The sequence below is a fragment of the Neofelis nebulosa genome, chromosome 15 (assembly GCF_028018385.1).
Source record: "Neofelis nebulosa isolate mNeoNeb1 chromosome 15, mNeoNeb1.pri, whole genome shotgun sequence".
Taxonomy (NCBI): domain Eukaryota; kingdom Metazoa; phylum Chordata; class Mammalia; order Carnivora; family Felidae; genus Neofelis; species Neofelis nebulosa.
This window is the reverse complement of record NC_080796.1, coordinates 14,301,699-14,326,666: the sequence shown is the minus strand read 5'-3', so window position 1 is coordinate 14,326,666 and position 24,968 is coordinate 14,301,699. Positions and strand designations below refer to the sequence as shown.

The 24,968-nt window shown below is 43.2% G+C and overlaps 1 pseudogene; it reads right to left on the bottom strand.

The window, feature by feature from the left end:
* Positions 1–888: 888 nt before the first annotated feature.
* On the bottom strand, positions 889–21,736 carry LOC131496488 (large ribosomal subunit protein uL11-like; annotated as a pseudogene).
* Positions 21,737–24,968: the final 3,232 nt, after the last annotated feature.

Sequence of the window (24,968 nt, the reverse complement as noted above, 5' to 3'; positions counted from 1 at the left end):
GGTCAGCCTTGTGCCTCAGGTAGCCCTGTGCACTGGAGCATCTTCCTCAAAGTTTTCTTGTTGGACGGGACCAGCTGAGCCTGTAGTGCCATTGAACAGGATGCTACAGGTGTGGACCAGATCCCAAGGTGCTCTCCAATCCTTGCCCACTGTCCCCCTGCCAGGGGTGACCAGATGCCCCAAGCAACTCCAGGATTGTGTCCATGCATTATCCCTGCCTGGCCCCGTGACTGGGTCCTGCTTCCAGGAGGGTGACCAGAGAACAGATAGCTTTCATTGGCTGGTGTGGTATTTCTTCTGTGGAATTGTGTGGCATGGGCCACCAGTTGGTTCTGATACCCTAATTTTGAGTGACTGTCACTCAAGTCAGACACAGTGTAGTGGGTAAGTTCGGGGCTTGACCACTGAGGGTTTACCACTAAGTCTTGGGCTTGCATCATCATAAATCCCGTTCACTGGTCAGTTCTCACTTATCCATGTTCTGACATGTCACCAAGTTGTTTACAGAAGCCAGGACGCCAAAAAAAAAATTTTGCTGGGGACTCACACACCCCAAGGGTGACCCTGTTTCTAATACAATCATTTGTATTATTTGAAAGATTTCAGTGGCAGCAAATGGAAGTGTTAACATTCTGACAAATCAAAGCAGGCATTTTGTTCTAGAATAGAATAAAGGAAATAAAATGGAATAGAATAATGTTGGTAGGTGAGGGAAGAGATCTAAACCACTGGAGTCAGAGTCCCTACCCACCAAATCCAGAATCAGAAGAGCCCAGTGAGTTATACAGTGGGCTGTTTTCACAGCTGAAGTCAGTAGTTATACAGTGACTTAAAAAATTATATGTATGAATACATAAGCTTCAACCCCCTTGCCCATTCTTGGCAAGTTCAGAAGAGGTCAAGCCCTATGACTCCAGCACAGCAGCTCTGGACCCCCTGCCACATGAAGCTATGGCCCACAAGGTCCACCTCATCTCGCATGGTCATCTCCCTGCACACCCCAATATACTCTTCCAAAGAAATTGAACTTTAGAGAGAGCAGAGGGTCAGAGAGAGATCAGCTCGAGAAAAGGCCACGTTAGGGAGACAGTCAACTTCTGTCTCCTAAAATCAGAGACTGAAACCCTCTTAGTTTTCTGCTCTTCACCTGTAGCATGTATCTCTGAGCTGAATCAGGCAACTCTGTACGATCCAAAAAAAGCGCCTTGTCGCTGACTAAAAACCCCTCGGTCCTTCCCTACTCTAGACCAGTCCTTTCTGCTCCCTCCAGGAAGCTCCAGACTCCAAGTCAGACCAGAAGCTGTGGAGAGACCCTTGCTGAGGCCCACCAGCTCCTTCCCTGATGTCCTAGGAGGCCACAAAGGCAGCAAAGCTGTGACTCATGACTTACGTTAGGCCAACATGCTGTTGCACCAAGAAATCCAGCAGGGTCTCGTTTTCATTTTCATGGATGTACCTGTATGTTGCATGTGAGGAGACGTGTATGCTGGTGCAGGCAGAGAAGGAAGGGGTGACACGGATAGAGCACTTGTCACTGAAGGCTGGATCCAGCTGGGTACCGTGGACACAAACACCACTTACGGGGCTGTGTGTCATGGGCCTGAGGATGTTTGTTTGGCTCCTGTCTCCCCAGCATTGCTCACCACGCCATCAACATCTTGATTCTGCCTAATCCACAGAATCTGAGAACCTTGTGCAGCTCCTTGTCCCTCACCTTCTGCCCCAAATTGAGGGAGAGCCCATGCAACCAGACAGGGAGGCCTGATTTATTCTGGAAAAGAGTCACAAGTACCCTGGGTCAGAAGAAGCACCCAAAAAGTACTGTTAGTGGATCGCTTACTGCTGATGCCCATTCATGCATTTATTAAAAAATACGTTTTAAGCACCTACTATGGGTCACTGCAGCAGAAGACTCAGCTCAAGTATCTGTGCCTGGTCTTGCATCAGGGGCAGTGGGGGACAACATACATCTAAACAGATAAATGCAATAGAGTATTCCTGATCTGATGATGGGGAGGTTCTGACGTGGAGCTGTGGGGGCCCGAAGGACAGAGCAGCCCCTTGTACCTTGCAGGTAGGGTGGAGGGACAGATGCATTTTCATGCACAACATGGAATTTCAAAGGTGAGGAGGTAACTGTAGGCAGTGATGAGTCTAGAGATGAACTCTCGGTAGAAGGAGGAAATGGCACAAAGGGGGTGCATCAAGGAAGAGTAAGGGATGCCGGGAGTGGTTTCACTAGTGGACTTGGCCTGTGTGTTGGGATGGAAATGGGAGAACAGAGAGCTGGGATGGGGAAGTGGTCAAGGGCTGTAGGTTTAGACTTATCTCATGGGTGATGCTTGGGAGGGACCACAAATCATGGCTTTGCATTTTATTGTATTTCAATTTTTTGATATTAAAAAATCCATATTCTAGTTAGGTTGAAATACATGATACAAAATCATTCTGTTGTATCAAAAATAATAGCAATATTTTTTGTATTATCCCTAGATAAACATCTGCAAATATTCCCATTTATGGAAGCAAGTTCATTACTATAAATCAAAACAAGGCAGTAGATATAGCCATGGAGAAACCTGTGCCTTGGACTTTTAAAAAGTCACAGTGGGACACCTGGGTGGCTCAAGTGATTAAGCACCTGACTCTTGGTTTCAGCTCAGACCATGGTCTCAAGGTTCATGAGTTCCATTCTTGGTTTTGGCTCAGGTTGTAATCTCATGGTTCATGGGTTCGAGCCCTGCATCAGGTTACAGCATGGAGCCTGCTTGGGATTCTCTCTCTCCCTCTCTCTGCCTCTCCCCTGCTGACCCTGTCTCTCTCTCTCTCTCAAAATAAATAAATAAACATTAAAAAAAATAAAAATAAAAAAATTTAAAAACCACAGCAAAAGCAATTGAGGGCATGGGTTGTTGAGCACCAATGCTTGCAGAATAGGCCAAGTAGAAGGGCCTCAGGGAGGGAAATGAGTGGTCTTGGTCAGCAAGTTGGCCAAAGACCCTAGGGGAGTTGGAGAGGACAATAGGAAGCTGCGGAGTTGGGGAGGAGAGTGTTAAGAGGGTAGATGTCAAGGGAATGTGATCAGAACAATTTGGCAAGTAGGAGATCATGGGCTATTTTGTCCAAGAATGTTCACTGGAGTGCTGGGGTAGGAGCCCAAAGACAGCAGCAAGCAGAAGGAGATTGAATGAGGAGGGGGAGCCAGTGAGGGTGCAGGCCAGTCTTCAGGATCCTGGTTCTTGCTGGATGGAAGGAGGTAGCTTCCCAGTAAGTGAAGCAGTGAAGGACCTGAGTGCTATTGAAGCTGAGAGAAGGGAAAGGTTAGTAGAAGGAGAAGGTTAAATAATAGTAGGGGTAGGGGAAGCCAAGCCAGGGGATCTGACCTGGCAGCACCAGAGAGAGAACCAGAGACATCTCTGGAAATGTAGGGGTCATTCCAGAGCAGGAGGAAAGACTAGGGCCTAGAGGAAGGCCCTAGTTTGGAGCAGGGAACAGGAGGCAGGGTGACTTAGTATCATTCTTACCACCATCCTGAAAGGTTAAAATTATTTCCGAATAAACAGTTTTGAAGATTGTGAGGCATTTATAAGTTATATTTATATTTATTTTTTTAATGTTTATTTTTGAGAGAGACAGAGACAGAGTTTGAGTGGGGGAGGGACAGAGAGAGGGGAGACACAGAATCTGAAGCAGGCTCCAGGCTCTGAGCTGACAGCCCAGAGCCTGACGCGGGGCTTGAACTCACAAACCACGAGATCGTGACCTGAGCCAAAGTTGGACACTTAACTGACTGAGCCACCCAGGAGCCCCAAATTTGTGATTTATATTTTTAAACAAAAATGGAATCATAACAACTATTTTGAAATCTTGCTTTTTTTTTTTTTTTCAATGTATCTTATTGATAAGATAATAAGACATAGCATAGACAAATCTCCATCATTCTGCTCTGTGGCTGGGCATGATTGCTTTGTCTGGATGAAGCATAATTTATCCCATCTACCTCTTGGTAATGAACTTGGATCTGTCCACAGTTTTTGCCTTTGCAAATGACATGTGACCATATTTTTGAGCAAACACTGAACAAGATTTGCTTCTCACAAATACCATGAGTTTAAGCATATATTTCTGTTCTCAGCCTCAGTTCTATCATTTGTAGAATGAACATTAAAAATACTACGTTGATTTAGTGGTTGCAAGAATTTAATAATAAAGTACTGTGCATAGAACCTGACATACAGGAGGCCCGACTCTTATAACAACAGCACCTATTATGAACGCCTTCTCTGGACATTTCTCTGCACGTGCATGCACGTGCATGTGTGTATGTGTGTGTGTGTGTGTTGTTCTCCCTGTATAATGTTTCTGGCAGTGGAATTCCTGGCTCAAGTGTATGAATATTTCACACCGTGGTAATTATCACTGACTTTCTCTCTACAAAGTTGTCCCACTGCTATCAAAAGTGACTGCCCCCCACTTGATCATTACACTGGAAATAGAAATCTTTAAAAAATATTTACCAGTCTGAGGTGGAAAATTGCCCAGAGCTGCTTTATTTTGTGTCTGTTTTTCAACACCTGTCAAATGTTTATGGCAGTTGGTACTTTCTCTTTAACAAATTCTGTGTATTTGGGGGTGGGAGGGAGCTCACCAATTTTCTACTGTTTTGTAAGTCTCTTTGCACATTAGAGAAATGTGTCTGCCACGTGTGCTGCAAAACGGTGTCTTTTCATTTTGTTTATGGTCGGCTTTTCTTTTCTTATAGAACTTCTAACTTTTTTATGAGATCCAGTTTTTCGCTCTTCTCCTTTGTGGCTTCTGGGCTTCTTGTCCTGCTTAGGATAATTGTTCCATGATTCTAAAACATGGCACAAATGCTTTGCGTTGTTTCTAATACTGTTAAGATTTTGTTTACTTTACGTGTAAATCCTGATCCATCTGGGATTTATATTAGTGTAATAAAGGAAGGAAGGAACGATTCAACTCCCCCACTTCCCAGATGCTTAATGACGGTTCCAACCCATCTATTAAAGAATTTGTCTTCTGGCCCCGACACCAGCTTGGCTCTGCTGTGATTGCTGTGTGTGACCTCGCTGAGCTCTTCAAGGGCCAGGGACACAGGGTTTTCTCCTCTCTGACCCCCAGGACACCTAGCAGAGCGCTGAGCACAAAAGGGCAGCTCCCAGGCTGAGAAGGCAAACTGGGGAGCCCATCTGGAGTCTCAGCAAGGGACCATGGCTGTGCTAGAATGAGGTCTGGTCCCTCTTTGCCCTTGGCGGTGACCTGTGACCTCCCTACAGATGGAGCCAGCATTTCCTTCCTTCATGACCTTACCCAGCTCAGTGGCTCTTTCAGAGGCCCCTCAGCAGGAAGGGCAGGTAACAAACAAGTAACGGTTACCTGAAACTGGGCTTGCCTCTTGGTGCGTGTTGAGCCCAGACACAACGAAGCCAAGGAATAGGAGAAGGAAGGGTTTTAGTTGCAAGAAGTAAATGAGAACATCATCGGGGATCTTTTCCAAAGCACTGTCTCCCTGGGCAAGTTTGAAGCTAAGGATACATTCATCTTCATGGAGGGTTTGCACAATGAGGAATTCAGCACAGAGTTGGGGTAGAAGTGGGGCATCTGGGTGGCCCAGTTGGCTGAGCATCCGACTTCAGCCAAGGGCAGGATCATGAGTTCCAGCCCCACATCGGACTCTGCTGTCAGCACGGAGCCTGCTTCGGATCCTCTGGCTCCCCCTCTCTCTGTCCCCCCCGCCCCTGTCCCTCCCTGCTCATGCTCTCTCTCTCAAAAATGAATAAACATGAAAAAAAAAAAACATTAAAAAAATTGGGGAGGAGTCATCTTAAGGTGATAGAGTCCAGGTCTTAGTAGATGGAAGTCATGAGGCCTGCAAGGGTCGGCACCATGGATGTTCTGGCTCCAGTCGGTCAGGTACCCAGTGCTCAGAGGGGCTCAGATCCTACAATGATAACTCGAATACGCTCCAGGTCAGTCTCTACTTTTGAATCAGCACTGGGAGTTTCACCACTGATTTATCATCCCTGATATAATTAGGCTACCTCCTGGCCTGACAGCTCTTACTTTTTTTTGTTCCCTTAAAATTATTAAGGACTGAGGTCTATTTTTTCTGCAATTTCAACATATCCCAGGAAGTCCTGCAAGAAACGTGTTTGGGGCAGGTAGGGCTGGTCAGGCAGAGATCACAGGATGGCCGGGGGCCTACAATGACTTTTCTTGTGTCTATGTCTCATCTTTCTTTTTCCAGGGACTCCTGACTCTTTCTGCTTACACAACCATTAACAAAGGGGAGAAAGGGTCCTCTGTTGTCATTTGTTCACCAGAATATTACAGAGCTTCAAAAAAGGAACAACAAGTACCTGAATACCTGGGAATGTGTTTATAATATATTAAATGGAAATAAAATTATATAAGGAATATATAGATAATCCTGTTTTTGTAATAAACAATTCATGTAAACATTGGAAAGATTTGGAGACACACAACCAAGTATTCTGCATGGTTGTAGCAAGAGGGTCAGAGAGCTGAGTAGTGGTCCAGAAACGGAAGAGATGCCACAGGCCCCTGGGCCTCCCATGGCCAAGTGAACTCAGGGTTCATTTCGGTATTCACATTCTCTCCAGACTAGAACGGGAGGTGCTAATCACATAATTTTCAAGAACCTTCTGGTTATAAAGAGGTTTCCCATGCAAATAGGCCTTTAGGGAGAGAATGTCCAGACTACATTGATGACATAATCACCTTTAGTCAGTACATTGTGTTGTGTTTTGGTTTTTACCTTTACCTGTATGAGCCCAGAAAACACAAGTCCACTAACGAATGCTGGATCAGTGTGCCCTGATCAGCGATCAGGGTGCACTGACTCTTAGTTCACAGGATGCTTGCCAAGGACAGACCCAGGAGTAGCCTGCCACCCACCCCTCCCAAGCTCCCTGGCAGCCTGCAGGGCATCCTGAGACCCTTTCAATGCAGCACCCACCCCCTTAGGCTAATGTCAAGCTTAGATAAAGTGTCCCATGTGAGCCAGGGTGCCTGGAAAACAGTGCTCAGCGAAGCCATTGCTGTCTCTCCCTCCTCTCCTATTCATCAAAGGATTCTGCTTTTATGGAGGGGATTTGTTTGTTGGCTGTCCTGTTTCCCCTCCCCTGGGATTAGTTGATCTTTTAGAATTCCAATTTAAATTGCATAATTGACTCTTAGCTATACTTCCTTGGTATTATTATTATTATTTAGTGGCTCCTAAGTTATTGAACTATACATTGTTAGCCTTTCAGAGAGTTAACAGTGTGCCACTTCACATAAAATATAAGATCCCTGCACCCATGCAAGGCCATTCCCTGCACAATGCACAGTTACAAATCGTTGCTTAAACATTCCTATGCATTTTAAAGGAATTAAGAGAAAAAATTAGTCTTTAATGCTTACCTACATCCTTATTATTTCCAGTGCTTCTGCAAGGGAGTTATGCACCTTGAGGGCAAGGACAGGTATGGTGTGGGCAAGAGGAGTTAGGGGTTCCTGCAGTTTTCAAGACACCAGAGAAGTCTTTTAGGCCCTCAGCTTTTTTCCATGATCCCTACTTGCCCAAGCACACTTCTTGCAGAACTTCCTAGGAGGTGTCAGAATTTCAAAGAAATGGGAAAACCTCAGCAGTTAAGGATTTTAAGGAACAAAGAAAATGCAAGAACAGTCTCTACCAGGCCAGGAAATAGTCCAACCATATCAGAGACAATGAATCAATGGTAACCCACACCCCTCCCTGCTCAGTGCTGACCCAAAAGAAAGCAAGGCCCTGCATTCCTTATGTCAGACAAGGAGCCCAGGACCCCATCCAGTTTATATGAACTCTCAGAGCAAATCCAAAATCCCTTCTCCTTATCCAACAGTTACCTCTGCTTCATTATAATAATAATATCTCCAAAGGAGGAGCAAAAGCTTCATTAACATAAGATGCATGTACAGTCTTGTTTTCTAAGTACACCTGCACAGTCTTATGCCCACATTTACATGTGATGACAAAGCTCCCCTTTCTCCCCTTCCTTAAACACTGAATAAAAAAGAGCCCTCCCACCCCTGCTCCGGGAGTCATGGCCTTGGAAATTATTCCCCATCATCTCCTTATTTGCTACAAATAAAGTTTCCTTTGAGTGACAACTGCCCGTGGTGTAGTCTCCATCTGTACCTCATCGAGGAGCAAACTCCCATTAGTTTGGTTACAGTGGAAGCCAGAGAATAATCCAAGACAACATACAAATATTGTAGAATTTATAGGTCATGGAAAGAGTCCCAAAGAGTTGATGGAATTACCTGGGTGATTCAGGTACTGACCTTTGTCAGGGAGGAAGAATTTCCTCTGCCTTTCAAGGTCCTTCTAGCTGGACTTAGAAAGAAACTGACGTGAGACAGATCAACAGGAGAAAGTCAAATTTAATAGCGTATGGGGAATCCACACAAACATGGACATTCCAAAGACAGACATGATGCTTATATGAGCAAGGAGAAGGACAGGATCTGAGGACACAAAAGGGAGAAAGACCATTAGCAGGAAGGTCAAAGGACTTGATATTTGGAAAGCAAAGTTTGCCCTGTTACATAGAAAAATTTCTTAGGTAAAGAGGAATCTCTGGTAATAGCTTTCTTCCTGGTAAAGTGGGCAGTTGAATGGGAGGTAAAGAGTTTTTCCTGAATCTGCTGGGTTTTGATTGCTTTTAACTGACAATAATGCTCATGCCAAAGTAACCCATCTTGGGGTGCCCTTCCTTCGGTCCCTACACCTTCACTTTTCAGGGATTGGATTTATTTCTCTGATCAAATATCTCAAGACATGTGGAATTTTCTTTTTCCTTTTCTGCTTTTATGAGTTCAGATCTAATAAATTCACTTGTACTCTCTGTCCTCAAACATTTTGGTTCTGCTTGATGATTGCATTTTAGAGGAAGAGTAGGGTCTTTGTTCCATCAGTGGAAACACTGCAATTGCTTCTCTTCAACCTTCCTGGAGGGTCTGTGTGGCTCAGATAAATGCATCCTTTTGCTCTCCTTTAGGGAGACCATTTGCAGGAGGGACACAGCAGATTGGCCCTCCCAGCCCTCAACCCCTTCAGCCTTTCCTGCTGATCCCCATAGGCCCAGGAGCACACAGCCTTTGTTCTGAAGACTGTCAGAAAGTCAGGAGTTTGGATCAGGAAGTATGGAGAGAAGCAAGTAGAGAGGTAGCCAGGGGAGAGATCAGGCAGCACCTTTATGATGTCAAGAATTTATTCTAAATGCAGTGAGAAGTTATTACAGAGTTACAAGCTCAGGGGTGAACATGGGATATATAAATAAAGACATTTCATTTCATGGGAATTGGCCCTAGTATTAAATATTTGCAAACTCATTTGAGCCCCCAAAAGTAAACCTCCTGCTTTATCAAACTTATCTCTAACCTCATAAATAAAAATGTACGGTTAAAGGAAAATTACTTACTTCTCAACAACCACAGTGATTGTACAAAATAAAAAAAAAATTAAATTAAAACCGAGGAATTATAATGAGGAAATTGTGCAGACCTGCTTTTAACCAAGGGGGAGGGATGAAGGCAGGTCACTAGCAGGGATGAGCATGTCATTCTATTCCAGAGACAAAATCACAACGTTTCTTGGAAAGCTTACAAATAACTGAAATTACCCTCCCTGACAATTCCCCTTTGCTCCTTTACTCAGTTCTTAGCCTGAGACAGAGGAGCAGTCCCTGAGCCAGGAGCCTGCCTGGCACACATGGTTAGCCCATGGGGTCTCCAGTGGGCATAAACAGTTTCACAGAATGAAAACACCTCGTGACAGAGATGGATCAGACAAACCAAAGCCAATCCCTAATCATGTGTGAACACAGACAAAAGCAGGAACTGTCATCCAAACCACAAAACTGACCAGACATCTTATCCTGGCTAATGAGTGATGGCTGATTCTTTTTTTTTCCTTTCATTTTTTTTTTTAAGTTTATTTATTTTGAGAGAGAGAGAGAAAGCACAAGCAGAGGAGGGGTAGAAGAAGGAGACAGAATCCCAAGCAGGCTCTGCACCATCAATAGAGAGCTGGATGCAAGGCTTGAACTCACAAACTGCAAGATCATGACCTGAGCCGAGATCAAGAATCAGACGCTTAATCAACTGTGCCACCCAGGTGCCCCATGATGGCTGATTCTTGATCAGATATAGCATTAGCCACCATCTGTTCTTTCCACCTTCTAGGTATGAATTATCTAAATATCATAGAATTAGCCCTACTGCTAATCTGTAGCAAAGCCTTGTGTCCTAAACATTCACCAAATCCCTGGGGCGCCTGGGTGGCACAGTCGGTTAAGCATCCGACTTCAGCCAGGTCACGATCTCACGGTCCCTGAGTTTGAGCCCCGCGTCAGGCTCTGGGCTGATGGCTCGGAGCCTGGAGCCTGTTTCCGATTCTGTGTCTCCCTCTCTCTGCCCCTCCCCCGTTCATGCTCTGTCTCTCTCTGTCCCAAAAATAAATAAAAAACGTTGAAAAAAAAATTAAAAAAAAAAAATTCACCAAATCCCTCACATAACCCCAAATCCTGTGAGTCCTTTCTACCCCTTTTACTGGGACACACCATGGTGTGAATTGTGAAGAGTTAATAAACTCAACTTTGTTCAACTATAGCTGTGTTCCTGGAAAGTACTGACAGGCCAATTAATTTACATAAGGAGGGTGAGGGTCACATTCCATAGACAACAAATTTGCTTTTATAAACCCTGCCTTGCTTTTGTTTATAGACTAATCTGGTGATCTAAACATTTTATCATAATGATACATCTCCCTTTATCCCTTAGAATGCTTTTTACCTTAAGGTCAATTTAGTTTGATATTAATATAGCTACTTAGATTTGGGGGGAATTAGTATTTGCATGGTATTTTTTACTCTCAGTCTATATGTAGGTTTAAATGTATCTCTTTTTATTGGATAATAAATTACAATAAATTTTCCTTGAACTATTGGCCATTTACATTTAGTGTAAAAATGTGATACATTTGGATTCTATTGTACCATCAGACCTATGATTTTTATTTGTTTTCCTGTTTTTTTTTTTTCCTGGTCTCTATTCTTTATTTAACATCTATTATTTTTTATTAATCTACTTTTCCCCACTTTACTAATTTAGAAGTGTTAAAAAAAAAAAAAAAAGAAAGAAAGAAAAGAAAACCTCAGGCCCAAAATAATATCACTTAGACCAGGTTCCCAAATCAGGGATTAATATCCAATCTAATTGCAGTTTCAATGTCCCCCAGAAATATGGCTTTAACTGATCAGTCAGGAATTTTCTTGTCAGCACCAATAAGTTAATTTGTCATTGGGCCCTCTCCATCCCCAAATGAAGATAAATCATCTGAATGATAAGATTCCCTTTCCCTTTCCCCTAAAAGAAAGTGACCTTGCCTGGGACAATCTTTTCTTTTCTTTTGCTAATAACTTCCTTGCCCCACCCTCTTTCCTGTAAAACCTTCAATTTTGTAGAACTTGGAGTCCCTCTCCACTTGCCAGATGAGGTGCTGCCTGATTCTTGAATGATTTAATAATAAAGCCAATTTCTTCAAATTTACTTGCTTGAATTTTTAAAAACAGATTTTATGTATTTCTGTTCTTGTGGTGGTCAAGAAATTACAATGTGCTTTATTAATTTATTAATGTCTAAATTCAACTTATTTATGTCATCCTTGATAATAAAAGCAATTTAAAACACTTTACCTCCATTAACCACTCCAACTTATTTCTTTGTTTCATGTCTTTCAATTTTGTCTTGTTTTTTAATTTACTTTCTTAATTTTTTTATGTTTATTTATTAAGAGAGGAGAGAGAGAGACAGAGCACAAGTGGGGGAGAGGGAGAGAGAGACACAGAATCTTAAGCAGGCTCCAGGCTCTGAGCTGTCAGCACAGAGCCCGACGCAGGGCTCAAACCCACAAACCTCGAGATCATGACCTGAGCTGAAGTCAGCCGCTCAACCGACTGAGCTACCCAGGCGCCCCTATCCTGGTTTTTTTTTTTTTTTTAAACTGTATATGTTATTATTTTTCTGCTTGATGAAATCAAAATCTGTCTAGATATTTCCCATATTTATCACTTCTTTTAGAACTTTCTTCAGATGAGAGTCTACAGGTGAAGAACTCTCCTAATGTTTACTTGTTCTGAAAATACCTTTATTTTACTCATGTGCTTAATAGATAATTCATTCAACATAGGTTCCAGGCTGACAGTTTTTCTCCAGCCAAGGGACGGCCTTATTTCACTGTATCTTAATGCAGCTAGAAGTCAGCGTCCAGTTTCATCTCTGCTCCTTTGAAGATAATCTATTATTTTTTTCATTGACTGCTTTTAAGGTATTCCCGTTACCTTCTACTTTCTTCGGTCTTACTATGATATACTAGGTATGTCTTTTTAAATATTTATTCCACTGGGGCACCTAGGTGGCTCAGTTAATTGTCTGACTCTTGATTGAGGCTCAGATCATGATCTCAAAGTTTGTGGGTTCCAGCCCTGTGTTGGGCTCTGTGCTGACAGCATGGAGTCTGCTTGGGATTCTCTGTCTTCCTGTCCCTTAGCCCCTCCCCTGCTTGTGTTCTCTCTGTCTTAAATAAATAAATAAATAAACATTAAAAAAATATATCCATAGGCCTTAACCTAACTGACCAATGGGCTACTTACAACCAAGCATAGTTACCAAAAAAGGGAAATTTCTATACATCCCTATGCTTCTTCACCTTCCTGCTTTAATTTTTTTTAACGTTTATTTATTTTTGAGACAGAGAGAGACAGAGCATGAATGGGGGAGGGTCAGAGAGAGGGAGACACAGAATCTGAAACAGGCTCCAGGCTGAGCTGTCAGCACAGAGCCCGACACGGGGCTCAAACTCACAGACTGCTAGATCATGACCTGAGCCGAAGTCGGCCACTTAACCCACTGAGCCACCCAGGCGCCCCATGCTTTAATTTTTTTAAATATTTATTTATTTGAGAGAGGGAGACCAGGGTGTGAGCAGGGGAATGGCAGAGAGAGATGGAGGCACAGAATCTGAAGCAAGCTTGAGGCTCTGAGCTCAAACCCATGAACCCTGAGATTATGACCTGAGTCAAAGTCAGAAACTTAACTGACTGAACCACCCAGACACTCCCTCGCCTTCCTGCTTTAAATAATCCCTCCCCCACTGCCTGGTTGCAGAGAGTCTCTCCTCTGCCGTCCTGCCCACCCTTCCCTTGCAGTGTATTCAATAAAGTTATATTTCCTTTGTTCTGCTTTCGATGAATTCTTTTACTGCCTGAGTCACTGGCTTCCATCAATTGTTGCCCCACATTTGGGGATTCCCATCTGATGGAGACAGACACCACAGCGGGTACACTTGTAATGCCCCCGATTTCGAATCCGAGAGACCACCAAGGATACCGATGCAAACGCATGAGGATTTATTTGCAAGCTCGAGCTCGGGCCCAAGTATACCCGACACAGCGGAGCAGGGACTTGGACCCCTAGGTTAAGAGGGGTAGCAGTTTTATAGGGGCCAGTGGCCAATGAGATTGTAACACACACAGAAAGTTGCATAGTCATGTCAGTCCACACGCAGGTGGCCAATTGAATTACAATTGACCCTATAGTAACTGTTTGAACTAGCCTATCACTCTGGTCAGAATTGGCGCGCAAGTTTGGTGGGCAAAAGGCGGGTTTTACATTCTTTGGCGGTTGAGCCGGTTTCCAGTAAGGGTGTGCTCAGCGGCTTGACTAGGGTAGGGGAGTGTCTTAAGCAATAAGTAGGTCATGTGGGGGTTATACATGAGATGGTGGGTGTAGCACAAAATGGAGTTAGTCTTGCTCTGCTTGTCCAGGGGTAGGGGATTTTTGTTAAATTCCTTGGGTCCCACACACTCTAGTCATTGTTAAAGAAAAATAAAAACTCATTTACATGAAAGTATACCTCTATGTACACAGATATGTAAATTATAGAAAGGAAAAGTTAGTGAAGTTTCTGCAGCCAATTCCAATGTTTGTGTCAGAGGGGAGGGACATTTTCCACACCAACAAGCAATTCTCCAACACCAGCTGTGTGTCCTACATTCAACTCAATTCTGACACGATCTACCTGCATGTAGCCTCAGATCCTACAGGTTAAAAGCTCAGTCCTCCAAGTCTGTCCCTACCCCCGAGTTCAGACACCAATCGTAATCTAGATTATCACCTGGGCTTCTGACTGACTGGCTGTAGATTGGAGGTTCTTACAACCCCATTTGTGTTTGATTAATTTACTAGAGTGGTTCACAGAACTTAGAGCAACATTTTACTTCCTAGATCACTGGGTTATTATAAAAGGGTAATACAAGTCAGGAATAGCCAGATGGAAAAGTTGCATGGAGCAAGGTATGGGGAAGGAGTATAGAGTTTCCATGATCTCTGTGGGCACACCACTCCCCCTAAATATCATGTGTTTACCAACCTGGAAGCTTTTCCAACCCTGTCCTTTTGAAATTTTATGGAGGCCTCATTACGTGTGCATGATTGATTAAATCATTGTGCATTAGTGACTGATGAACCCCTCTACCCAGCTTAGAGGTCTGGGGTGTCAGGACTGAAAGTTCCATTGCTCTAATCACATAGTTGGCTCAGCTGGCACCCAGCTCCCATCCTTTGGCAGGGTCCAAAGGTTGCCTTATTAACATAGCAAAAGACACTTTGATCACTCTCCTCACTTAGGAATTCCAAGGGTTTTAGGAGGTCTGTGCCAGGAAGGGGGTCAAAGACCAGATATATATTCATTATAAATCACAATATCAGTTAGACAAAAGGGAACAAAAACTTGCAAAGTTTACTTGGCAGAAGGGGAGAGTTCAGAAGTAGAGAAGAGAGAAAGGAGGACTTATTCTATCTACCATTGCCTTAGAAGTACAGTAAAACCTTGGTTTGTGAGCACAATTCATTCCTGAAGCATGCTTGTAATCCAAAGCACTTGTTTAATTTCCCCATAAGAAATAATGGAAACTCAGACAATTCATTCCACAACCCAAAAATATTCATATAAAAATGATTACAATACTGTAATAAAATACAAAATAATAAAGAAAATACAAAATGTAAAGAAAAATAAACAAATTAATCTGCACTTCCTTTGAAAACCTTCGTGGCTGGTATGAGAGAGATAAGATAGAGGAGGGTTATTATTTTTTTAATTTTTTTTAATGTTTATTTTTGAAAGAGAGAGAAACAGAGTGTGAACAGGGGAGTGGCAGAGACAGAGAGAGACACAGAATCCGAAGCAGGCTTCAGGCTCTGAGCTGTCAGCACAGAGCCCAATGCGGGGCTCAAACTCACAGACTGTGAGATCACGACCTGAGCTGAAGTTGGACGCTTAACCGACTGAGCCATCCAGGCGCCCCGACAGAGATGGGTTATTATGTAAGATGACTTTCACTATCACTAACAGAATCACTGGTATCTATTGGCTCAATGGAATCTTTTTCTTTTCATGCAAATTTAACAAGGAATCTATCCAATGATCCAAAATGAAGCAAAACTTACTCTAAATGGAAAAGCAAAGGACTGTCCATACATGCTTTGAAGTGACAAAAAATATACTAGTGCCAGTTGTGGGCATGTTTTAACATTCTGAAAAATCACTGATTCTGCCAAACATTGCAGCCTGAGGCCAAATATCCAAGCATGGGAGGAAATCACCCACAGTCCCACAGAGAGAGAAAGAGAGGGAAGAACCATTGGCTCAGTTGTGATCATGTGACATTCGATGTCACGTACTCCTTGCATTGCAAGACACTGCTTGTTTATCAAGTTAAAATTTATTAGAAATGTTTGCTCCTCTCAGGAAAGACTCACAGAACAAATTACTCGCAATCCAAGGTTTTACAGTATTTGAAATCTCTGTAGCAGTAAGTCTTCATATATTACTTAGGTGATACAATTAAGCAGCATTTTTTTTTTTTTAATTGGGACACGGGCACATAGGTGGCTCAGTTGGTTAAGTGGTCAACTTTGGCTCAGGTCATGATCTTGCAGTTCGTGGGCTCGAGCCCAGCATCAGGCTCTGTGCTGACAGCTCAGAGCCTGGAGCCTGTTTCAGATTCTGTGTCTCCCTCTATCTCTGCCCCTCCCCTGCTCATGTTCTGTCCCTCTCTCTCTCTCAAAAAGAAATAAACAGTAAAAAATTTTAAAAAAGAAAAAAGAAAAATTGGGACAGAATTCAGCAGTTAATAGCAAAATGATAGTTACCTTCCAGAGTTGATATCAGTGCAATCAGTTACTCATGCGTGAGCTCCTGAGGGGCCGGGAACTAGCAAGCTAGATGGTCCCTAACATGACAGAGCTCTCATCATGTTGGGAAAGACATGATAAACAGCTAAACCACAAGTCACTAGTTGTGGATGGAATTAAGTTTGGTAAAGGTGCTCTAAGGGAGGGTGTCTGGGGAGCCCCACTGTACAGAATGGCCTCCTTGGGAGGTAAAGCCTAAACTGAGGCCCCAAGAGTGATGAGCTGCCCCCTTCCTGGAAAAAGGAAGGAGCAGACTCAGGGGGAGGGCTCTGCATGTTCCAGAGAGAAGAAACTTTCCAGTACTGCGTAACTGGGAACAATCTTCCAGAGCTGGTGAGGTTTCAGGCTGAATAAATTCCCAGACACCAGAGAAACAGGATGGGCAGGGTTGAATACTGTCAGAGGAGTTTCTTGATAGGCCACACCTTCAGGGCCAGTCTGACCCTAAATGCAGTAAATTTGGAAAACATTTCTGGCTAACTGCGTGAAGGCCTGCTGTCCTTTCCTAGCCCGTTTCCAAACTGCCTTTCTATCCCATGTTCCATGTTTTTCACTTTCCTACTTTCCAGTGGTAAGGGATTAGTAAGCCCTGCAATGCTTCTTTATGCCAGAGGATCATTTTTCATCCCAAGGGTTGCAAACACCTGCAAGGATGACTCAGGAGAGGAGAGGAGCCAGTGTTTTCTGGCAGAGGAATGTGGGAGCTGAGAAACAGGGTCACATTGTTTCCACTCTTCCTGAGGGTATTGGAGCAGTCTGATTGTATTTCCTCTGGATTCTGATCTGTGTCTCTTCCTGACTGTACTGTGTACTTACACAGGTGTGAAGGAGAGAGAGAGAAGGGGCTCTCAGCAGTGGCCATTTGCATCCTTAAGGCATGAGGCTGCTTTACTGATGCAGAACCCCCATCAGGACATCCATTCCTGGGAGGATCTGGGGCTCTTGTACCCAGGGCTCTGAAGGAATACTCAGTTGGCATTTTCTCTAAGTCCACTTTTCTATTCTAAGTCAATTATTGCTCTATTCATCAAAGACCAGAGTCATCATGTTTTAATGGAAAGCATGGCTTTTGATCAGGTGTCAAATATGCCTGGGCCCAAAGCCCAGCACCTGAGGGATTCTGACCCTCACCTGAGATCCTGTTGCTTGTTTCAGAAACATTAACATGAAGAAAGAGAGGTAAGGTAATTAACACTCTCTCGATTACTCAGCTTGTGCTGTGATAATAACTGCAAGTTTCAGGGGTTTACAACCCAAGCATACATTTCTCACTCCAAGTTTTGCAGGTTGGCTGGCCTGGGTTCCAGATGCCTTCTCACTTGGGAATGGAGGGGAAAGGAGTGGCTCCTCCATGGGATATGCTGTTCTCACGGTGGAAGACAGGAGCACAAGGGCGGTGGGAGAAACTTGGGCTTGGAACTAGCACACTGTCATTTCAGCCCACAGTCCACAGTCCAAAATAATTCCCATGTGGAGGGAGAGAAAGATGAATATTTGCTTAACAATAATACAAATTGCCACACTAAACCAGGAACATGTCAGGTCCTCCAGAGTTGTTAGCCTCCACCCCTCCTCCCATGCCTACAGTAGGATTCAATGAATGCATGGCCGGAATGATAAGCCAGCCCTGTTGCCAGCCCAACTTTGAATGTCAAGCCAGCTGGCCAGTGTCCATTCTGGCCCCACAACCTTGACCTTCATCCTAGTCTTAGTGCCCTGAGCATCCCACCTGCCTCAGCTTCCTCATCCTTTCCAGACCCTCACCTCACTCTACTGTGTCGCATACCACGTAATCCTGTGTCCTGACAGCTGGTGGTAGCCCCCACTTTCTACCTTCTCCATGATCCCAACAGGCCACGGTCCATGTAGTTTCCTGCCATTCCAGGCCATTGTGGGCTCTGATTGCTAGGCCCATTGTGAGTGTGTAGACAAGAATATGACATCAATCACCAACTTTGTCATTGAAAAGACCGCTGAGCCTAAGGTAGCAAAATAGGTGAACACATAGTCTGTGGTCATATGGTTATAATGCATGGGTATCTTTAAGAATAAGCCTATGCCTTTTAACAAATTCTGGTCCTCAAATTACTTCTCAGTGATATTATTGTGGGGGTTAGGAGAGAGTGTGGGGTGGCACAAGAATTAGTTGGCAACCTGGCCTAATAAGAGGTGGAAAATGTATAATAAGTGAGGTTGTGAGGACTTTGAATATCACTTTTTCCAAGTCCCTTATTTTACAAATAAGAAAACTGAGAGGTACAGAGAAGAACTTTCTATAGTAAATTATGAAAAGAAACCAAGCCCCTTGAGTCCTGGGCCAAATCTCTTCCCACTGCATCAGAACAAAATGGAAAAAATCTTTAGGCCATCAAATGTCCTGAACCCCAGAATAGGCTATTAAGAGGGAGGCTATGTTAATTTAGTCTTTGATTGAGAAGATGTTAAATGGGGCCAATGGCATGGACAAAGGCATCAGAAGCAGTAGGTGTTGTCCAGGGGTGGGGAGCCTTTGGGCTTCAGCCAGTTTGGCCTTAGGTATAAAATACAGTCCTGCCTGGGAGCATTCAGGATCTTGAAGGGACTGTTTCAAGACATCAAGACTTTGGCTGCTTTCTGAGGACTTTCCTTTCCTTGCTAATGTTTGTGAGGACGATAAAAACAAAGGTCTGAGCCTAAATATTGATGGTGGTGATTTCCTTGTTCATATAGCAAAAGTCTTGGGGAATGAGTGATCTTCACAGTCTTCTGAGGGAATGACATGTCATCATCAGGAATTTCTAAAGGCATTCCTTGTGACAACGGAGAGTAATTCAGTACATGCGATAAATTGCTACTCCTAGATTTTCAGTCTAATTATCAAATCATTATGATTAGCAGGCAGTTCTCTGAAAAGAAAATTACCTGTATATTTTAGTAGAATGAGCTGTCCCCTGGAGGGAATTATTTCAGTCAGAGTCATGGTGTCTAGAAGCCCTTCCATAAGAATGAAAACAAAAAGAAAGAAGAAAATAAGGAGCAAAATGGATGAATGGGTGCTAAGGATACAAGATGGATTTCAACAATATTGTCAAGAGACATTTAGTGCATTGGAAGGGCAGATATGGCACACGTCAACCACCAAGACCAATGGATGCATGTGCCAGTGCATAGGTGAGAAGTTTCAGTACCCACAGGCAGATTGACTTGGAACGTTCTGCCCTTCAACTGGCATTGACTGCCAACATTTTAATATTGATTATAAAGAGTTAATGTTCTGTAATGCCCCGTAGCCAAAAGTCTATTTGTAGAAATTCTGTGAATCTTTTTGCAAAGAATATTTGTTTTACGCAAACACGTTAGCTCTGCATAAATCTATATTTTATTTTTCTGGCATGGCGTTAGATGGGGATTAGTGGGGAGTGGCAGGAGAGGGGAGCTCCAGTCTCTCAGGCGGAGCACTTCCATGCATTAGTAATGCATGCAGAATCTAGCAACAGTTTACTGAACATTTACTTGACACTACGTGCTGTGAAGAGCACGGAAGGAGTATGGTGTAGATGCCTTTGCCCACAACAGCTATTGTGAGCAATGGCTCATTGCTAGCGTTGCATCCGTTTCACAGAATTTAACTAAGCAGACTGTGAAGTTAAGTGGCTTCCTAAATCAGCATCTGACCTGGGACAGAAAGCCAGAGCCTTGGCTCTTTCGATGGTTTGAGTCTTAAAAACTATCCCCACTGCAGCTTATTGTGATTAACTTCTGTGGAGTCTCACCAGCAAGGAGGATGTTGGCTAGTCTGATGCAAAGCAAAATAAATTAAAGCTTAAAATTTCTTTTAGAAATTTCTTATGTGAACCAGAAATCTGGGCTCCCCTGTAACGATGAGCATTGCCTTCCCATCCTGTGTGAGTCACTTCTGGGCCCGCAGGTGTCTGGCCTCTGCAGCCGCAAGAGTCCTTCCTCAGACGCTCACATCGCCACACTGGCGTTTGTGAGGCCACAGTCAAAGTATGTGGAGGTTTACAAAGGAGACAGGGGACATCTGAGGCCCATAAGCCAGTGCAACCTTGAGGTTTTTAAACTGTGGTAAGACACATCACACAATATTTTTTCACTTTAATCATAGCAAACAGAGGCATATTTGCTTAGAGCTGTGGCTATTTTTTTCTAGTTAATATGGGTCTTGCTCTTTGAGCCCATCTGAGAGTCCTGGGGCATTTTAAATCTCCAGGAAAGTTTCTAATAGCTATCTTATCACCCCAGGGACACTGCAGAGAGATAGAGAGGGGCTTTAGAGAGGTCCTTTGATTTCTTTTATTACTTTTTAATGGTGACAAAATACCACCTTTCCCATTTTTAAGTGTACAGTGGCATTAAGTACACTCACATTATTGTACGTGGGGGGTTCAACATGAATCACCCTCAAAGCGCCACTTTGGCATGCAGATTTTCTTGAGCTGAAAACAATCAAAAACCAAAAGACTCAAGAAAAACTTAGACCATCCCCCTAAATGTCAAGAGGATTTATTTATTTTTTTCATTTTCATTTTCATTTTCATTTTCATTTTTATTTATTTATTTAGTTAATGGTTGTCAAATGATCCTTTATTAAGATATTTTCCTTTGTATTTCTTACCTGGCTGAGCATTCCACTGTATCACTATTGATGTCATGAGGGTGGTGGCCATCAACATTGCAGCCCACAGACTGGGTGGTTCCAAAAATCTCTTTAATGGTTCCAGAGAGTTCTCTGGATCAGTGCCACATCTGTTGGGCAATGTTGATGATCTCATCAAAAGTGATATTTCTACTGTGCTTAATGTTTTTCTGCTTCTTTCTGTCTCTTGGTGGTTCCTTGAGGGCTTCGATAATCAGGGCAGAGACAAAAGGTGCCATTTCTATCTGGGCCTGTCTGTTCTGAATGGTCAGTTTCACTGTAATCCTCAAACCCTTTCTTTCTTTTTAGGTGCCATTTCTATCTGGGCCTGTCTGTTCTGAATGGTCAGTTTCACTGTAATCCTCAAACCCTTTCTTTCTTTCTTTTTTTTTTTTTAATTTATTTTTGGGACAGAGAGAGACAGAGCATGAACGGGGGAGGGGCAGAGAGGGAGACACAGAATCGAAAACAGGCTCCAGGCTCCGAGCCATCAGCCCAGAGCCTGACGCGGGGCTCGAACTCACGGACCGCGAGATCGTGACCTGGCTGAAGTCGGACGCTTAACCGACTGCGCCACCCAGGCGCCCCCTCAAACCCTTTCAATCACCTGTTACCTTGGTGATGTCATCACCGACATTTTTTGGAGACAGAGCCTTCGGGCTGATTTTTGGGGCCAGGGCAGACGTGAGTGACACCGACTTCACCACCGGTGCACCTCAGGTATATGACTTTGACCTCATTGGGGTCGAACTTAAGCAGCATGGTGGAGGTAGTTGGTGTTGGATGAACCTGGATTAGGGACAACCAAAGACAGTTGCAGCATGGCCTCCTCTGAGCCGAAAGTCAAAAGCTGTTTTTTTAAGCTTATTTATTCATTTTGAGACAGAGAGAGAGAGAGAGAGAGAGCATGAACAGGGGAGGGGCAGAGAGAGAGAGAGAATCCCAAGCAGGGCTCTTAACCTCCTGAGCCACCCAGGTACCCCATCTAAGAGAATTTAGAGGACCTGTTCCAGGAAGGGAGCTATCACCATAGATAACTATAGTATAATATGAACGAGAAGAAGCAGATAGGGACAAATTTTCTTTTTACATTTTTAAAAATGTTAATTTATTTTTTGAGAGAGAAAGACAGAGCATGAGTGGGAGAGGGGCAGAGAGAGGGAAACACAGAATCTGAAGCAGGATCCAGGCTCTGAGATGTCAGCACAGAGCCCCCACACGGGGCTCAAAATCACGAACTGTGAGATTATAACCTGAGCTGAAGCTGGTCGCTTAACAGACTGAGCCATCCAAGCGCCCTACACAGGGAAGAATTTTTAGCAAGGTCTATTTGTTAAAATTCCTCTCTGTGTTCCATTGTTTCTGAATAGCCTAGCAAACACTTGTTTACCAAACATTTACCCTTTTTCATCTTCCTGTGCATTGTTTTCCTTCCCTTAAAAATCCCAGATCCCAAACCCCTTTTCCTTAGTTCAGGATGACTTATACACCTCATTTTTGCCTATCTTTGGAATTTAATGTTTCTGTGGATTCCCCATATGTACGAAATTAAATGTTACTGTCTCATGTCAATTTTTTAATTCATTTTTTAAAATCTTTATTTATTTTTGAGAGAGAGACAGAATGCAAGCAGGGGAGGAACAGAGAGAAAGGGAGACACAGAATCTGAAGCAGACTCCAGGCTCTGAACTGTCAACACAGAGCCCAATGCAGGGCCTGAACCCACAAACCATGAGATCATGACCTGAGTTGAAGTCGAATGCTTAGCCAACTAAGCCACCTGGGTGCCCCTGTCTTATCTCAATTTAATTCTTAGGCATACTAGAAGAACCTTGAAGGGCAGATAAAGTTTTTCCTCCCCACATGTGCAACCATCACCACCATTCATCTCCAGAACTTCCCAAATTAAAACTCTGTATCCATTAAACACTAACACTAGAATATTCTGACACTAACTAGCATTCTGCTCCCAATTCCAGTGTGTGGGTATTTCCCTCACATCAAACAATTCTGACATCAAATGATTCCCTTGACCCTTCCTCAGGTTTTATTAATTTCCTAGAAGAGCTCGCAGAACTCAGGAAAACATTTACCTACTAGGTTACCAGTTTATTATAAAAGAATATAACTCAGGAACAGCCAGATGAAAGAGATGCATATAGCAATGTATGTGGGAAGCATGTGAGCCTTTCATGCCCTCTCCAGGCTCACCACTCTCCCCAAATTGCCACGTGTTCACCAACCCAGAACTTCCCTGAACCCACTCCTTTTTGTGTTTTCATGGAGGCATTACATAAGCACAGGTGATTAAATCAATGGCCATTGGTGATCCATTTAACCTCCAGCCTCACACCCCTCTGGAGGTCAGGGGGATGGAACTAAATGTTCCAACCCTCCAATCACATGGTTGATTCTCCTAACAACACGCCCCATCCTTAGGTGCTTTCTGATAGTCACTTCATTAACATAACAAACGGCACCTTGATTGTTTTCATTGCTTAAGACATTCCAAGGGTTTAGGAGCTCTGTGGCATGAACAGAGAAGATCATGTATATATTTCTTATGTAAAGTATAATATCACAGTGATTTATAGAGAGAACCCTTCTTCCCTCAGCCCCTGGCAACCACGGTTCTACTTTCTGTCTCTACGAATTGTATTTGATTACTCTAGGTACTTCATTTAAATGGAATCATATAATATTTGTCCTTTTGTGATTGGCTTATCTCATTTAGCATAATGTCTTCAAGTTTGATCCAGGTTGTTGCATGAGTCAGAATTTCCTCCCTTTTTAAGGCCACACTTCATTGTATGTATACACCACATTTTGTTTAGTCATTTATTCACCAATGGGCATGTGGGTTGCTTCTACCTTTTGACTATGATGAATGATGCTTCTATGACCATGGGTGTACAAAGCCTTGAATTTTTAAAGGAGATTTTTATTCACACTTTGCAAGCTTCAGAAAAATTTAGTTGTCTATCTCAAAGACAGATTTTTATTTTTTAAAATTCAGATCTCTTGAGTGGCTCAGTGGGTTAAGCATCTATCTCTTGATTTGGGTTCAGGTCACGATCTCACAGTTCATGGTTCATGAGTTTGAGCTCCCTCCTATTGGGCTCTGTGCTAACAGCATGAAGCCTGCTGGGGATCTCTCTCTGCCCCTCTACTACTTTATTTCTCTCTCTCAAAATAAATAAATAAACAAAAAACTTCAGAATCTCTTGGTGGGGTAAGGCTCAGCAGGGTGGAAAAGGAAGATCAGAGATCCAGGAGAATCAGAGACAACAATCCTCTGGAATCCAAATAAGGACTTTGTTTTCCTCTTTCCACAAGGAAAGGATAGCAATCACTTCGAATGTTAAACAATGAGTGCCAATTTGGAAGAGAACAGAAAAGATGTTTTGAGATGTGCTATTTAAGAATCCACTGCTAATCTTAGCAAGAACGATTTTATTCCGTTAATTATGGAGACAGATGCCAGATTGCAAAGGTTGAAAGAAGTCTGATGAGCATATGGAAACAGTGAGAAGTAGTTAACTTCTCTTTTGAGAAGTTCAAGGTTCACAAGGAGAAGGAGAAAGCCAGACTATGGCCACATAGGAGACTGGTGATGAGAGGAAACTAATGTCAGTTTGAGGTTCTAAACATCATCTTGTTTAATCATCAAAGCAATTCTCTTAGGATGGCTTCTGTTTAATTCATTTTCAGATGAAGAATCTGAGCATCAAGAAGTTTAAGCAACTTGTTAAGTTAAGCAAAATTAGAACCCAAGACTGACTCCAGAATACTGTGTCACATGCCAGGAGGTTGTTTGTTTCAGGATGTATAGTGGAAAGATGATTATAGATCATGGGGAGCAAGTCCTCTGTTGTGTCTATTTCATGCACACCCTTCGACTACCTCTTGTATTTACTCCTCTGGTCTGATATCCTGACTGCAATACTCCTTCAACCTCTGAGAACAGAAACACATCAGCTCTCCCACCTTTTTGCTGTGTCTCCCTCCC